The following is a 15,327-nucleotide window of genomic DNA, read 5'->3' on the forward strand; positions in this document are numbered from 1 at the left end:
ACTCATAAACTCATAATATAACCGTCGTCGAAACTTTAAGCGTGCGGACCCTACGGGTTCGAGAACTATGTAAACATGACCGAGACATGTCTCCGGTCAATAACCAATAGCGGAACCTGGATGCTCATATTGGCTCCCACATATTCTACGAAGATCTTTATCGGTCAGACCGCATAACAACATACGTTGTTCCCTTTGTCATCGGTATGTTACTTGCCCAAGATTCGATCGTCAGTATCTCAATACCTAGTTCAATCTCGTTACCGGCAAGTCTCTTTACTCATTCCGTAATACATCATCCTGCAACTAACTCATTAGTTGCAATGCTTGCAAGGCTTAAGTGATGTGCATTACCGAGTGGGCCCAGAGATACCTCTCCGACTATCGGAGTGACAAATCCTAATCTCGAAATACGCCAACCCAACAAGTACCTTCGGAGACACCTGTAGAGCACCTTTATAATCACCCAGTTACGTTGTGACGTTTGGTAGCACACAAAGTGTTCCTCCGGTAAACGGGAGTTGCATAATCTCATAGTCATAGGAACATGTATAAGTCATGAAGAAAGCAATAGCAAAATACTAAACGATCGGGTGCTAAGCTAACGGAATGGGTCAAGTCAATCACATCATTCTCCTAATGATGTGATCCCGTTAATCAAATGACAACCCATGTCTATGGCTAGGAAACATAACCATCTTTGATCAACGAGCTAGTCAAGTAGAGGCATACTAGTGGCACTCTGTTTGTCTATGTATTCACACATGTATCAAGTTTCCGGTTAATACCTAGCATGAATAATAAACATTTATCATGAAATTGTTGGGGAACGTAGCAGAAATTCAAAAAATTTCTACGCATCACCAAGATCAATCTATGGAGTACTCTAGCAACGAGGGGAAGGGGAGTGGATCTACATACCCTTGTAGATCGCGATGCGGAAGCGTTGCAAGAACGCGGATGAGGGAGTCGTACTCGCAGAGATTCAGATCGCGGTTGATTCCGATCTGAGCACCGAAGAACACACGTGCAGCCCGGTGACGTCTCCCACGCCTTGATCCAGCAAGGTGAGAGGGAGAGGTTGGGGAAGACTCCATCCAGCAGCAGCACGACGGCGTGGTGGTGATGGAGGAGCGTGGCAATCCCGCAGGGCTTCGCCAAGCACCGCGGGAGAGGAGGAGGAAGAGGGATAGGGCTGCGCCAAGAGAGAGAGGTTCTCGTGTGTTGGGCTGCCCCTTTGCCTCCACTATATATAGGGGGAGAGGGAGGGCTGCGCCCCCACCTAGGGTTCCCTCCCTAGGGGTGGAGACAGCCCCAATCCCATCTAGGGTGGCGGCCAAGAGGGGGGAGAGGGGGGGCGCCACTAGGGTGGGCCTTAAGGCCCATCTGGACCTAGGGTTTGCCCCCTCCCACTCTCCCATGCGCCTTGGGCCTTGGTGGGGGGGCGCACCAGCCCACCTGGGGCTGGTCCCCTCACACACTTGGCCCACGCAGCCTTCTGGGGCTGGTGGCCCCACTTGGTGGACCCCCGGGACCCTCCCGGTGGTCCCGGTACATTACCGATAACACCCGAAACCTTTCCGGTGACCAAAACAGGACTTCCCATATATAAATCTTTACCTCCGGACCATTCCGGAACTCCTCGTGACGTCCGGGATCTCATCCGGGACTCCGAACAACATTCGGTAACCACGTACATACTTTCCCTATAACCCTAGCGTCATCGAACCTTAAGTGTGTAGACCCTACGTGTTCGGGAACCATGCAGACATGACCGAGACGTTCTCCGGTCAATAACCAACAGCGGGATCTGGATACCCATGTTGGCTCCCACATGTTCCACGATGATCTCATCGATGAACCACGATGTCGGGGATTCAATCAATCCTGTATTCAATTCCCTTTGTCTATCGGTATGTTACTTGCCCGAGATTCGATCGTCGGTATCCCTATACCTTGTTCAATCTCGTTACCGGCAAGTCTCTTTACTCGTTCCGTAACTCACATCATCCCGTGATCAACTCCTTGGTCACATTGTGCACATTATGATGATGTCCTACCGAGCGGGCCCAGACATACCTCTCCGTTTACACGGAGTGACAAATCCCAGTCTCGATTCGTGCCAACCCAACAGACACTTTCGGAGATACCTGTAGTGCACCTTTATAGCCACCCAGTTACGTTGTGACGTTTGGTACACCCAAAGCATTCCTACGGTATCCGGGAGTTGCACGATCTCATGGTCTAAGGAAATGATACTTGACATTAGAAAAGCTCTGAGCAAACGAACTACACGATCTTGTGCTAGGCTTAGGATTGGGTCTTGTCCATCACATCATTCTCCTAATGATGTGATCCCGTTATCAACGACATCCAATGTCCATGGTCAGGAAACCGTAACCATCTATTGATCAACGAGCTAGTCAACTAGAGGCTTACTAGGGACATGGTGTTGTCTATGTATCCACACATGTATCTGAGTTTCCTATCAATACAATTCTAGCATGGATAATAAACGATTATCATGAACAAGGAAATATAATAATAACCTATTTATTATTGCCTCTAGGGCATATTTCCAACAGTCTCCCACTTGCACTAGAGTCAATAATCTAGTCCACATCACCATGTGATTAACACTCATAGGTCACATCACCATGTGACCAACATCTAAAGAGTTCACTGGAGTCAACAATCTAGTTCACATCACTATGTGATTAACACTCAATGAGTTCTGGTTTGATCATGTTATGCTTGTGAGAGAGGTTATTAGTCAACGGGTCTGAACCTTTCAGATCCGTGTGCTTTACGAATATCTATGTCATCTTGTGGATGCTACCACGCGCTATTTGGAGCCATTTCAAATAATTGCTCTACTATACGAATCCGGTTTACTACTCAGAGTCATCCGGATTAGTGTCAAGGTTCGCATCGACGTAACCCTTTACGACGAACTCCCTTTTCACCTCCATAATCGAGAAAATTCCTTAGTCCACTAGGTACTAAGGATAAGTTTGACCGTTGTCATGTGATCCATTTCCGGATCACTATTGTACCCTCTTGACCAACTCATGGCAAGGCACACTTCATGTGCGGTACACAGCATAGCATACTGTAGAGCCTACGTCTAAAGCATAGGGGACGACCTTCGTCCTTTCTCTCTCTTCTGCTGTGGTCAGGTCTTGAGTCTTACTCAATACTCACACCTTGTAACACAGCCAAGAACTCCTTCTTTGCTGATCTATTTTGAACTCTTTCAAAATCATGTCAAGGTGTGTGTTCTTTGAAAGTATCATCAGGCGTCTTGATCTATCTCTATAGATCTTGATGCCCAATATGTAAGCAGCTTTCTCCAGGTCTTCCTTTGAAAAACTCCTTTCAAACAACCCTTTATGCTTTCCAGAAATTTTACATCATTTCGGATCGACAATATGTCATTCACATATACTTATCAGAAATGTTGTAGCGCTCCCACTCACTTTATTGTAAATACAAGTTTCTAACAAACTTTGTATAAACCCAAAAACTTTGATCACTCCATCAAAGCGTATATTCTGACTCCGAGATGCTTGCTCTAGTCCATGGAAGGATCGCTGGAGCTAGCATACCCTTTAGCATCCTTAGGATCGACAAAACCTTTCTGATTGTATCACATACAACCTTTCCTTACGAAAACTGGTAAGGAAACTTGTTTTGACATCCATCTGCCAGATTTCATAAATGCAGCTAATGCTAACATGATTCCGACGGACTTAAGCATCGCTACGGATGAGAAAATCTCATTGTAGTCAACTCCTTGAACTTGTGGAAATACTCTTTGCCACAAGTCGAGCTTCATAGACGGTAACATTACCGTCCACGTCCGTGTTCTTCTCAAAGATCCATTTATCTCGGATTTCATGGCTTCTAACCATTTGTCAGAATATGGGCCCACCATCGCTTCTCCATAGCTCGTAGGTTCAGTATTGTCCAACAACATGATATCTCAGACAGGATCACCTACCACTCTGAAGTAGCACGCATCCTCGTCGTCCTACGAGGTTTGGTGGTGACTTGATCCGAAGTTTCATGATCACTATCATAAGCTTCCACTTCAATTGGTGTAGGTGCCACATGAACAACTTCCTGTGCCCTGCTACACACTAGTTGAAGTTATGGTTCAATAACCTCATCAAGTCTCCACCATCCTCCCACTCAATTCTTTCGAGAGAAACTTTTCCTCGAGAAAGGACTCGTTTCTAGAAGCAATTACTTTTGCTTCTAGATCTGAAATAGGAGGTATACCCAACTGTTTTGGGTTTTCTATGAAGATGCATTTATCCGCTTTGGGTTCGAGCTTATCAGCTTGAAACTTTTTCACATAAGCATCGCAGCCCCAAACTTTTAAGAAATGACAACTTAGGTTTCTCTAAACGGTGTCGTCTCAACGGAATTGCGTGGTGCCCCTTTTAAAGTGAATGCGGTTATATCTAATGCCTAACCCATAAACGATAGTGGTAATTCGATAAGAGACATCATGGCATGCACCATATCCAATAGGGTGCAGTTATGATGTTCGGACACACCATCACACTGTGGTGTTCCAGGCGGTATTAATTGTGAAACACTTTCCACAATGTCTTAATTGTGTGTGCCAAACTCGTAACTCAGATACTCATCTCTATGATCATATCATAGACATTTTATCCTCTTGTCACGACGATCTTCAACTTCACTCTGAAATTACTTGAACCTTTCAATAATTCAGACTTGTGTTTCATCAAGTAAATATACTCAGCATCTACTCAAATCATCTGTGAAGTAAGAACATAACGATATCCACTGCATGCCTCAGCACTCATTGGACTGCATACATCAAAATGTATTACTTCCAATAAGTTGCTCTCTTGTTCCATCTTACTGAAAACGAGGCCTTTCAGTCATCTTGCCCATGTGGTATGATTTGCATGTCTCAAGTGATTCAAAATCAAGTGAGTCCAAACGATCCATCTGCATGGAGTTTCTTCATGCATATATACCAATAGACATGGTTCGCATGTCTCAATCTTTTCAAAAATGACTGAGTCCAAAGATCCATCTACATGGAGCTTCTTCATGCGTTCTATACCAATATGACTCAAATGGCAGTGCCACAAGTATGTGGAACTATCATTACTATTTTATATCTTTTTGGCACGAACATGTGTATCACTATGATCGAGATTCATTTTAGGTGCAAGACCATTGAAGGTATTATTCAAATAAACAGAGTAACCATTATTCTCCTTAAATGAATAACCGTATTGCGATAAACATAATCCAATCATGCTCAACGCAAACACCAAATCTCGATGGTAGAGGGAGCATGCGATGCTTGATCACATCAACCTTGGAAACACTTCCAACACATATCGTCATCTCACCTTTAGCTAGTCTCCGTTTATTCCGCAGCTTTTATTTCGAGTTACTAACACTTAGCAACCGAACCGGCATCTAATTCCCTGGTGCTGCTAGGAGTACTAGTAAAGTACACATTCATATAATGTATATCCAATATACTTCTGTCGACCTTGCCTGCCTTCTCATCTACCAAGTATCTAGGGTAGTCCTGCTTTAGTGACCGTTCCCCTCATTACAGAAGCACTTAGTCTCGGGTTTGGGTTCAACCTTGGGATTCTTCACTAGAGCAGCAAATGATTTGCTGTTTCATGAAGTGTCCCTTTTGCCCTTGCCCTTCTAGAAACTAGTGGTTTTACTAACCATCAACAATTGATGCTCCTTCTTGATTTCTACTTTCGCGGTGTCAAACATCGCGAGTTGCTCAAGGATCATCATCTATCCTTGATATTTATAGTTCATCACGAAGCTCTAATAGCTTGGTGGCAGTGATTATGGAGAACCATCACTATCTCATCTGGAAGATTAACTCCCACTCGATTCAAGCGATTGTGGCACTCAGACAATCTGAGCACACGCTCAACGATTGAGCTTTTCTCCCTTAGTTTGCAGGCTTAAGAAACTTGTCAGAGGTCTCATACCTCTTGACGTGGGCACTAGTCTGAAATCCCAATTTCAATCTTCGGAACATCTCATATGTTCTGCGACGTTTCAAAAACGTCTTTGGTGCCTCAATTCTAAACCGTTAGCAATACGCACTGAACTATCACGTAGTCATCAAAACGTGTATGTCAGATGTTTCGCAACATCTACAGACGACGCTGAGGTTCAGCACACCGAGCGGTGCATTAAGGACATAAGCCTTCTGTGCAGCAATGAGGACAATCCTCAGTTTACGGACCCAGTCCGCATAATTGCTACTATTAACTTTCAACTAAATTTTCTCTAGGAACATATCATAAACAGTAGAAGTAAAGCGTATGACATAATTTGCAAAGACCTTTTGACTATGTTCATGATAATTGAGTTCATCTGATTAATGAACTCCCACTCAGATAGACATCCCTCTAGTCATCTAAGTGATACATGATCCGAGTCAAACTAGGCCGTGTCCGATCATCACGTGAGACGGACTACTCATCATCGGTGAACATCTCCATGTTGATCGTATCTACTATACGACTCATGTTCGACCTTTCGGTCTCTTGTGTTCCGAGGCCATGTCTGTACATGCTAGGCTCGTCAAGTCAACCTAAGTGTTTCGCATGTGTTCCGAGGCCATGTCTGTACATGCTAGGCTCGTCAACACCCGTTGTATTCGAACGTTAGAATCTATCACACCCGATCATCACGTGGTGCTTCGAAACAACGAACCTTCGCAACGGTGCACAGTTAGGGGGAACACTTTCTTGAAATTATTATAAGGGATCATCTTACTTACTACCGTCGTTCTAAGCAAATAAGATGCATAACATGATAAACATCACATGCAATCAAATAGTGACATGATATGGCCAATATCATTTTGCTCCTTTGATCTCCATCTTCGGGGCACCATGATCATCTTTGTCACCGGCATGACACCATGATCTCCATCATCATGATCTCCATCATTGTGTCTTCATGAAGTTGTCACGCCAATGATTACTTCTACTTCTATGGCTAACGCGCTTAGCAATAAAGTAAAGTAATTTACATGGCGTTATTCAATGACACGCAGGTCATACAAAAAATAAAGACAACTCCTATGGCTCCTGCCGGTTGTCATACTCATCGACATGCAAGTCGTGATTCCTATTACAAGAATATGATCAATCTCATACATCACATATATCATTCATCACATCTTCTGGCCATATCACATCACATAGCACATGCTGCAAAAACAAGTTAGCCGTCCTCTAAAAGTTGTTGCAAGTTTTTACGTGGCTTGTATAGGTTTCTAGCAAGAACGTTTCTTACCTACGTAAACCACAACGTGATATGCCAATTTCTATTTACCCTTCATAAGGACCCTTTTCATCGAATCCGTTCCGACTAAAGTGGGAGAGACAGACACCCGCTAGCCACCTTATGCAACTAGTGCATGTCAGTCGGTGGAACCTGTCTCACGTAAGCGTACGTGTAAGGTTGGTCCGGGCCGCTTCATCCCACAATGCCGCCGAAACAAGATAAGACTAGTAGCGGCAAGAAGAATTGGCAAAATCGACGCCCACAACTACTTTGTGTTCTACTCGTGCACAGAAACTACGCATAGACCTAGCTCATGATGCCACTGTTGGGGAACGTAGCAGAAATTCAAAAATTTTCTACGCATCACCAAGATCAATCTATGGAGTACTCTAGCAATGAGGGGAAGGGGATTGGATCTACATACCCTTGTAGATCGCGATGCGGAAGCGTTGCAAGTGTAGGGGAACGCAGCAGAAAACAAAAATTTTCTGACCTACGCACCAGCCCAGGACCACTATGGAGACTGCATACATGGTTTGATCTTTTTCGTTACCGACTCGTAGCGCAGCGGGAAGTAGAGTCGATGATGATCGGCGGTGCAGATCCTCGCAGCTAGGATTTACAACCTCCCAACCGCGAGGATGTATACCCTCATCTGCTCCTCGGACAGCCCTCCGGGAGGCGGTCGAACAGTCCCCCGGACGGTGTCGCGGACAGCCCTTCGGGAGGACCTTCGAAACTCGAACGGTCACTCGGACAGCCCTTCGGGAGGACCTTCGAAACTCGGACGGTCACACGGACAGCCCTTCGGGAGGCACTCAAGAACTAAGACCGAAACTACGATCTCTCTACAGAGTTGCACACATACGGTGTCATCTATCCGGCAGGGCTTCGCCGTCCAGAACTAGTTCCTGCCGGAACCCAGACAGCCTTACGGCTCTACGAAACTCTTTTTGTGGGAGGGAGAGAAGAAGCCAGATAATGCATGGCATGTGTATGAGAGCAAGGGATGAGTGTGGAGGGCTGCCCCTCCACCTCTATTTATAGGAAATCCCAAGGGGGTAGGGTAGTTTCACAAAAAACCCAAAATGCACATGAATGAAGTCCTTCCACAAGGACCTAGGAGTGAAACCAAGGAACAAGAGGGTCCCCAAGGGGGGATACCCCATGTGGCCGGCCACACCCCCATGAGGGGCCCAAAAAATGGCTCCTATCCATCCATGTCATCCCCAAGATCTTTTGGAGCAAAGCCCCAAAAGGTGGCTTTCCATAAAGTAACCATAAAGCTGATTTTCACTATTCACGACGACATTTTTCAGCGTCTGATCGAACTGAAAATATTTATGTGGGCTAAGAACATTTCCAGTACCCACTAAAATGATTTTCAACGCGTTCCGAAACAATTCCGGTTTTAGTGATTTTCATCTGCGAAACGCATCTGAAGTGGCTCCGGCAGCTCCGGAACATTTCCGGTTTTTATCTCAGAAAATTCCAAAAAGCTTCCAGAATGATTCTGGCATCCTCCAAGAATTATCAGGCATGTGCCGAAACCAATTTGACTTAATGGTGTATCCCGAAACAACTTTTCGGTATCATCGAAACTTATCCGATGACCTCTCTCTGCGGTACGATTCCGCTGTCCGAAACTTTTCGGTGTCCGAAACTTTTTCGGTGATTTTCTCTCAGACTCCCTGTCTAGTATTCAGCAGATAGATGACCCTTAAGCGTGTGACCCTATAGGTTCGGTGAAGTATAGACATGACCCGGAACCCCTTCCGATCAATGATCAACATCGGAGCCGTGGACACCCATATTGACCCCTATACCCACACGAATAAATATTCGAGTGAACCTCCAGTTGCCGTGTGCTATTCCTGTTGCTTCACGATATGTTACAAATACCCGAGGTGAGACATGTTGGCATTCCCGTGGATCAACAACTTGTCCACTATGCTAGTTACCTCATTACCAGTATTGTTCTCTTTTCTCGTTATCGTGTTCCGGCATCCCCGTGATCAAATCACAAAGTGTCTGGCCAGACGATGATGGATACCGTAACACCGAGAGGGCCCAGAGATATCTCTCCATCGTTGGAGGAGCAAATCCCAATCTTGAGCTATCAAGTTACTTGACACACTTTTCCATGAACCCGTAAGCCGCCATAATAGCCACCCATTTACGGATGACGTTTAACAAACCCCAAAGTTCATGAAGCAAGCATGAAGAAACTCGATACTCTCATGGTCTAAGGAATCATGCAAACGTTAACCATCTCTATGTTATGTACCAATAAACTTGTGACGAATGTATCTCATAGCATAACATCAATTCGGGTCGATTCAACACAAATGTCCTTCCTGACATTGTGCCCTCAAAGTTGCTTGGCATAGACATGCCCATGATTGGGAAAACATAATCATCATGCAACACTTGAGCTAGTCTTAGAGGCATGACTAGGAATACATTTTATCGTTTATTATTCCACACGTGCATATGGGTTCTCCCCAGAGCCTTTATGGATATACGGGCTCGGGAACCACAACAGTTATAGCATGGAACATAAACATAATTATGAACAGGGAGATAATCAATAACATTTATTATTGCCTCTAGGGCATATCTCCTACAGCAAGAACGCGGATGAGGGAGTCGTACTCGCAGCGATTCAGATCGCGGTTGATTCCGATCTGAGCACCGAAGAACGGTGCCTCCGCGTTCAACACATGTGCAGCCCGGTGACGTCTCCCACGCCTTGATCCAGCAAGGTGAGAGGGAGAGGTTGGGGAAGACTCCATCCAGCAGCAGCACGACGGTGTGGTGGTGATGGAGGAGCGTGGCAATCCCGCAGGGCTTCGCCAAGCACCGCGGGAGAGGAGGAGGAAGAGGGATAGGGCTGCGCCAAGAGAGAGAGGTTCTCGTGTGTTGGGCTGCCCCTTTGCCTCCACTATATATAGGGGGAGAGGGAGGGCTGCGCCCCCACCTAGGGTTCCCTCCCTAGGGGTGGCGGCAGCCCCAATCCCATCTAGGGTGGCGGCCAAGAGGGGGGAGAGGGGGGGGCGCCACTAGGGTGGGCCTTAAGGCCCATCTGGACCTAGGGTTTGCCCCCTCCCACTCTCCCATGCGCCTTGGGCCTTGGTGGGGGGGGGGCGCACCAGCCCACCTGGGGCTGGTCCCCTCCCACACTTGGCCCACGCAGCCTTCTGGGGCTGGTGGCCCCACTTGGTGGACCCCCGGGACCCTCCCGGTGGTCCCGGTACATTACCGATAACACCCGAAACCTTTCCGGTGACCAAAACAGGACTTCCCATATATAAATCTTTACCTCCGGACCATTCCGGAACTCCTCGTGACGTCCGGGATCTCATCCGGGACTCCGAACAACATTCGGTAACCACGTACATACTTTCCCTATAACCCTAGCGTCATCGAACCTTAAGTGTGTAGACCCTACGGGTTCGGGAACCATGCAGACATGACCGAGACGTTCTCCGGTCAATAACCAACAGCGGGATCTGGATACCCATGTTGGCTCCCACATGTTCCACGATGATCTCATCGGATGAACCACGATGTCGGGGATTCAATCAATCCCGTATTCAATTCCCTTTGTCTATCGGTATGTTACTTGCCCGAGATTCGATCGTCGGTATCCCTATACCTTGTTCAATCTCGTTACCGTCAAGTCTCTTTACTCGTTCCGTAACTCACATCATCCCGTGATCAACTCCTTGGTCACATTGTGCACATTATGATGATGTCCTACCGAGTGGGCCCAGAGATACCTCTCCGTTTACACGGAGTGACAAATCCTAGTCTCGATTCGTGCCAACCCAACAGACACCTTCGGAGATACCTGTAGTGCACCTTTATAGCCACCCAGTTACGTTGTGACGTTTGGTACACCCAAAGCATTCCTACGGTATCCGGGAGTTGCACGATCTCATGGTCTAAGGAAATGATACTTGACATTAGAAAAGCTCTGAGCAAACGAACTACACGATCTTGTGCTAGGCTTAGGATTGGGTCTTGTCCATCACATCATTCTCCTAATGATGTGATCCCGTTATCAACGACATCCAATGTCCATGGTCAGGAAACCGTAACCATCTATTGATCAACGAGCTAGTCAACTAGAGGCTTACTAGGGACATGGTGTTGTCTATGTATCCACACATGTATCTGAGTTTCCTATCAATACAATTCTAGCATGGATAATAAACGATTATCATGAACAAGGAAATATAATAATAACCTATTTATTATTGCCTCTAGGTCATATTTCCAACAGAAATAAGGAAATAAATAATAACTTTATTATTGCCTCTAGGGCATATTTCCTTCACCATCATGGTCTTCTTCAGCAAGCCTTGATGACTAGTCGCAAGCGCACCAGGGCTTGCCACTCAAGGAGTACCAGGACAATCAATTTGTGGGTACTTCAAGGTCCACACCTCCATGATAATTTATACTTTCGATCCAGGTGGATATTTCATGTCGAATGTCATGCCTCATGTTTCCATGTTTTAGCATCCATGTATTGCTCAGATTATGATTTTGTGTATCTTATTTGTTGTAAGGTGAGATTTAAAATGCATTGATTTTTAATCACATCATGAATGAATATATATGTTGTTTGCTATAAGAAAAATACAGTCTATTAAGAGAAAAGTGCGTCACTGCAATCATTTCCCTCATTCCATGACATTTCTTCATTTGCGCTTTGTTACTAGTCTTATGTCTAAATCTCATCTCTCAATGTTTCACGCCACTTACTAATTCCTATATGACACACATGAAAGTGTGCTTTGACAGATATATCAAGGAAACATCCACATCTTGTTTTGATATATTTTATATCAATTCATAGCTCACTGGTCATACCATTTTCATTTGTGACATAAAAAGATCTTTGCCTTCTCCAACCACTACACATTGAGATTCCCTTTTTGTTGGGATTGCAACATGGTGAATTAATTCATTCAAAGTTCACCAGGAGGAGGTTAATCAAGGAAGTACAATCGCTAAATTTATTTTTTGTTTGTCAAGAACATAGACCAAAACCTTCTCCTTCTAGATCCTCTGCTTATATTGCACTAAGCTTTTGAACTGTACTATGGTAAATCTGAAGTGCAAGCGGTGCTGGCATCTATAGTTTCCTGTCATACCACTTAAATTATTCGACATGCTTGGATGCAGAAAATATTTTGGCTAGTTGATACCAGTCAGCATTTGCTCCACGGACAAGATCTTTCTTGTAGCACTTTCAGAACAGTAGACGACAGTGGCGGAGCTAGGCAGGATCTTCAAAGGGGGGGGGGGGGCAAGTAAAAATAATAGATGCTTTGGGGGGTGGGGTGGGGGGGTCAAAGTTTATATTTTTTCTAATCCGAGCACCCCTTAAAAAATTTCCTTCCTATTTTTTTATTAAGGCTGGGGGGATGGGGGCCACGGCCCCTGTAGGCTACAACGTAGCTCCACCGCTGGTAGAACACCCGACTAGCTGGTTGGCTCCATGCTTATGTGTTGCTTATTATTCGTTAGTTACCTAGGCTCGGTCCATGTACTTTATGCAAGAGTTCATGTATAGCTTGGGATCTAGAAGTTACATAAGTCATTTTGGGAAGCATGTTGCTACTCTGTTATTTTGGTCATTACCAACTAATGTTACTATGCACAATACTACCTAGACAATGATGCCCTATATAGACACCGCTTCATCGGTTCCTAAATTTGCTGGGACTGGCTGGTTCCATGTATTTCTTAGTACTCCCTCCGTTCCGTTTTAGTCTGCGTCTTAAATTTGTCTCAAGTCAAATTTTGTAAACTGACCAACTTTTTATATTAAAACATATCAACATCTACAATACCAAATAAATCTAATATTAAAATATATTATACAATGCATGTAATGATATTGATTTGGTATTAAAAATATTGATGCTTTTCTCTACAAACTTGATTAAATTTTACAAAGTTTGACTTCAGTCAAAACTAATATACAAAGTAAAAAGGACTGGACGGAGGATGTCTGAAGACAGAGTTAGATATTGTTGGTTCTGGCTAGTACAATATTCCTCAACTATTTGCACCATCAAAAGAAAAAGTAGGTCCATCTTTCGTCACTTTAATTATGAAAAATCCTATATCATTCTGCTGCAAAATATGAATGGACGCGGCACCGCGCGCCTGTGTGAATTGATGAGACGATGATGAAGTATGCATAAAGGCTCTTGAAAAGAAGATCGATCCGAGTCACATATGTATGTCTATCGGTATGTGTGGTGTAAACGTTGCTCTCAAGCAAGAAAGAGTCGACGCACTGTGACGGTGATCCGATTATCTTAAACGTACATGCACTAATTAAACTTAATAGCCTTTTCTTTCTTTTTCCCGTTTCTTTTACCAAGAATCATCGGTTTCTTTCTTGTCGTGGCAAGAATCACAATTTGCACTCCCTCGCGTCTCGCTTGGTTTGTGTGTGCGTGAGTGCGTCGGCAGCTGCGCGCAAGAACGCTCCAGCTACTACTCCGCACATCTAGTTAAAAAAAAAACTACTCCGCGCATGCACACTTGCCCAAGTCGTAATGCATCTTTGAATGCAAATATTACCTCACACAAATTGATTTCCATGGAATATTCATTTTTTGGTAAAAAGAAAAAATAAAGAGAAAAATGGGGCATTCCGAGAATTGAACTCGGGACCTCTCGCACCCTAAGCGAGAATCATACCACTAGACCAAATGCCCTTTGATGCTGCGTTTTCCGAAAGCAGCAATTTATCCTACTATGATACATGCGTGAGTACTGCCCACACGATGATCTGAATATTTTTTCTTTTTCCAGAAAACACGACGACCCGAATCTGAGATGGGAGTCAACTCTCTTGTGGATTCTTGATTTTTTTTTTAAAACCTCTCTTGTGGATCTGGCCATCATGCGAGCTTACATGACATGCACTCACAGTGAGTGACAAACAGTTCAGAAAAGTTCGCCTTATAGTTTGGCATGGAGGGAGTAAATCTCCGTTGCTCCGTAGCCTAACAAACCTAGCGAGTGCATGTGTAGATAAGAGCTAATACTCCTTCCGTTTCAAAATAGATGACTCAACTTTGTATTAATTTTAGTTAAAATTAGTACAAAGTTGAGTCATCTATTTTGGAATGGAGAGAGTAGTTGTGATTGGAACGATCTGTACAAGTATCCCTCTGTCAGCAAGTTTGCCCCTCTATATACACCGGCTGAATGTCCGAGCGTAGCCATGGAATAACAAATTTTAAATGGAACAATCATTGTAATTCAAAAGGGTAAGCATAGCATGCAGCTTATGACTGCGTTGAGGGTAAATATCGACATACACACACTTGCTTCTCTCTCTCTCTCTCCATATATATATATATATATATATATATATATATATACAGGCAATCACCTCATGCCACTTGAGTTTTTTTTTCTTGCCACACGTGTTATATTCATGTTTATTTAAGTAGAACCTAATTAACTTGATTACATTTATAGAAAAATATCACCATTTACAATATCACATAGCTATACATTTGTCAATTTTTCTCTTATTTATATTTTAGCTATTCTATTATGTATAACATTATAGTTGATGTGTTGGAAAAAAGTGAATTGTTGGTGTAAATATGACATGTACACTTACAACTAAATATGGCAGTGTCGCAAACTCCCGAGCGTCCCTTCCACGTCACGACGGTGCCGCCGCCCTAGTGTCGGCTCCCTCGAACTCCCTCACCCCATGTTGCATCTCCACGACCATGTCATTACGTTAATTGGCCATTGCCCGCAGTGGCCAGCAGGGGCCTAGCCCTCCCCAACATCTTGACTTTCCTGCTATCATGCATATGAATGGTGTATTTTCTACTGTTGCCTACAACCCCCCCCCCCCCCCCCCCCCCCCACCACCACCATCAGATTTTAGGCATTTCTGCCTCCGCCACTGGTTGCCTGGGAGTTTAATGTTGCCACCTCTGA

General features: G+C 44.5%; 1 non-coding gene across 1 annotated transcript; it reads right to left on the reverse strand.

Moving 5' to 3' along the window:
- Window positions 1-14,003: 14,003 nt before the first annotated feature.
- Window positions 14,004-14,075, reverse strand: TRNAP-AGG (transfer RNA proline (anticodon AGG)). The gene has a single exon. It is a non-coding gene; the product is annotated as a tRNA-Pro (tRNA).
- Between the last annotated feature and the right edge of the window lie 1,252 nt (window positions 14,076-15,327).

This window comes from Aegilops tauschii, chromosome 7 (genome assembly GCF_002575655.3).
Source record: "Aegilops tauschii subsp. strangulata cultivar AL8/78 chromosome 7, Aet v6.0, whole genome shotgun sequence".
In the NCBI taxonomy this organism is placed as follows: Eukaryota; Viridiplantae; Streptophyta; class Magnoliopsida; order Poales; family Poaceae; genus Aegilops; species Aegilops tauschii.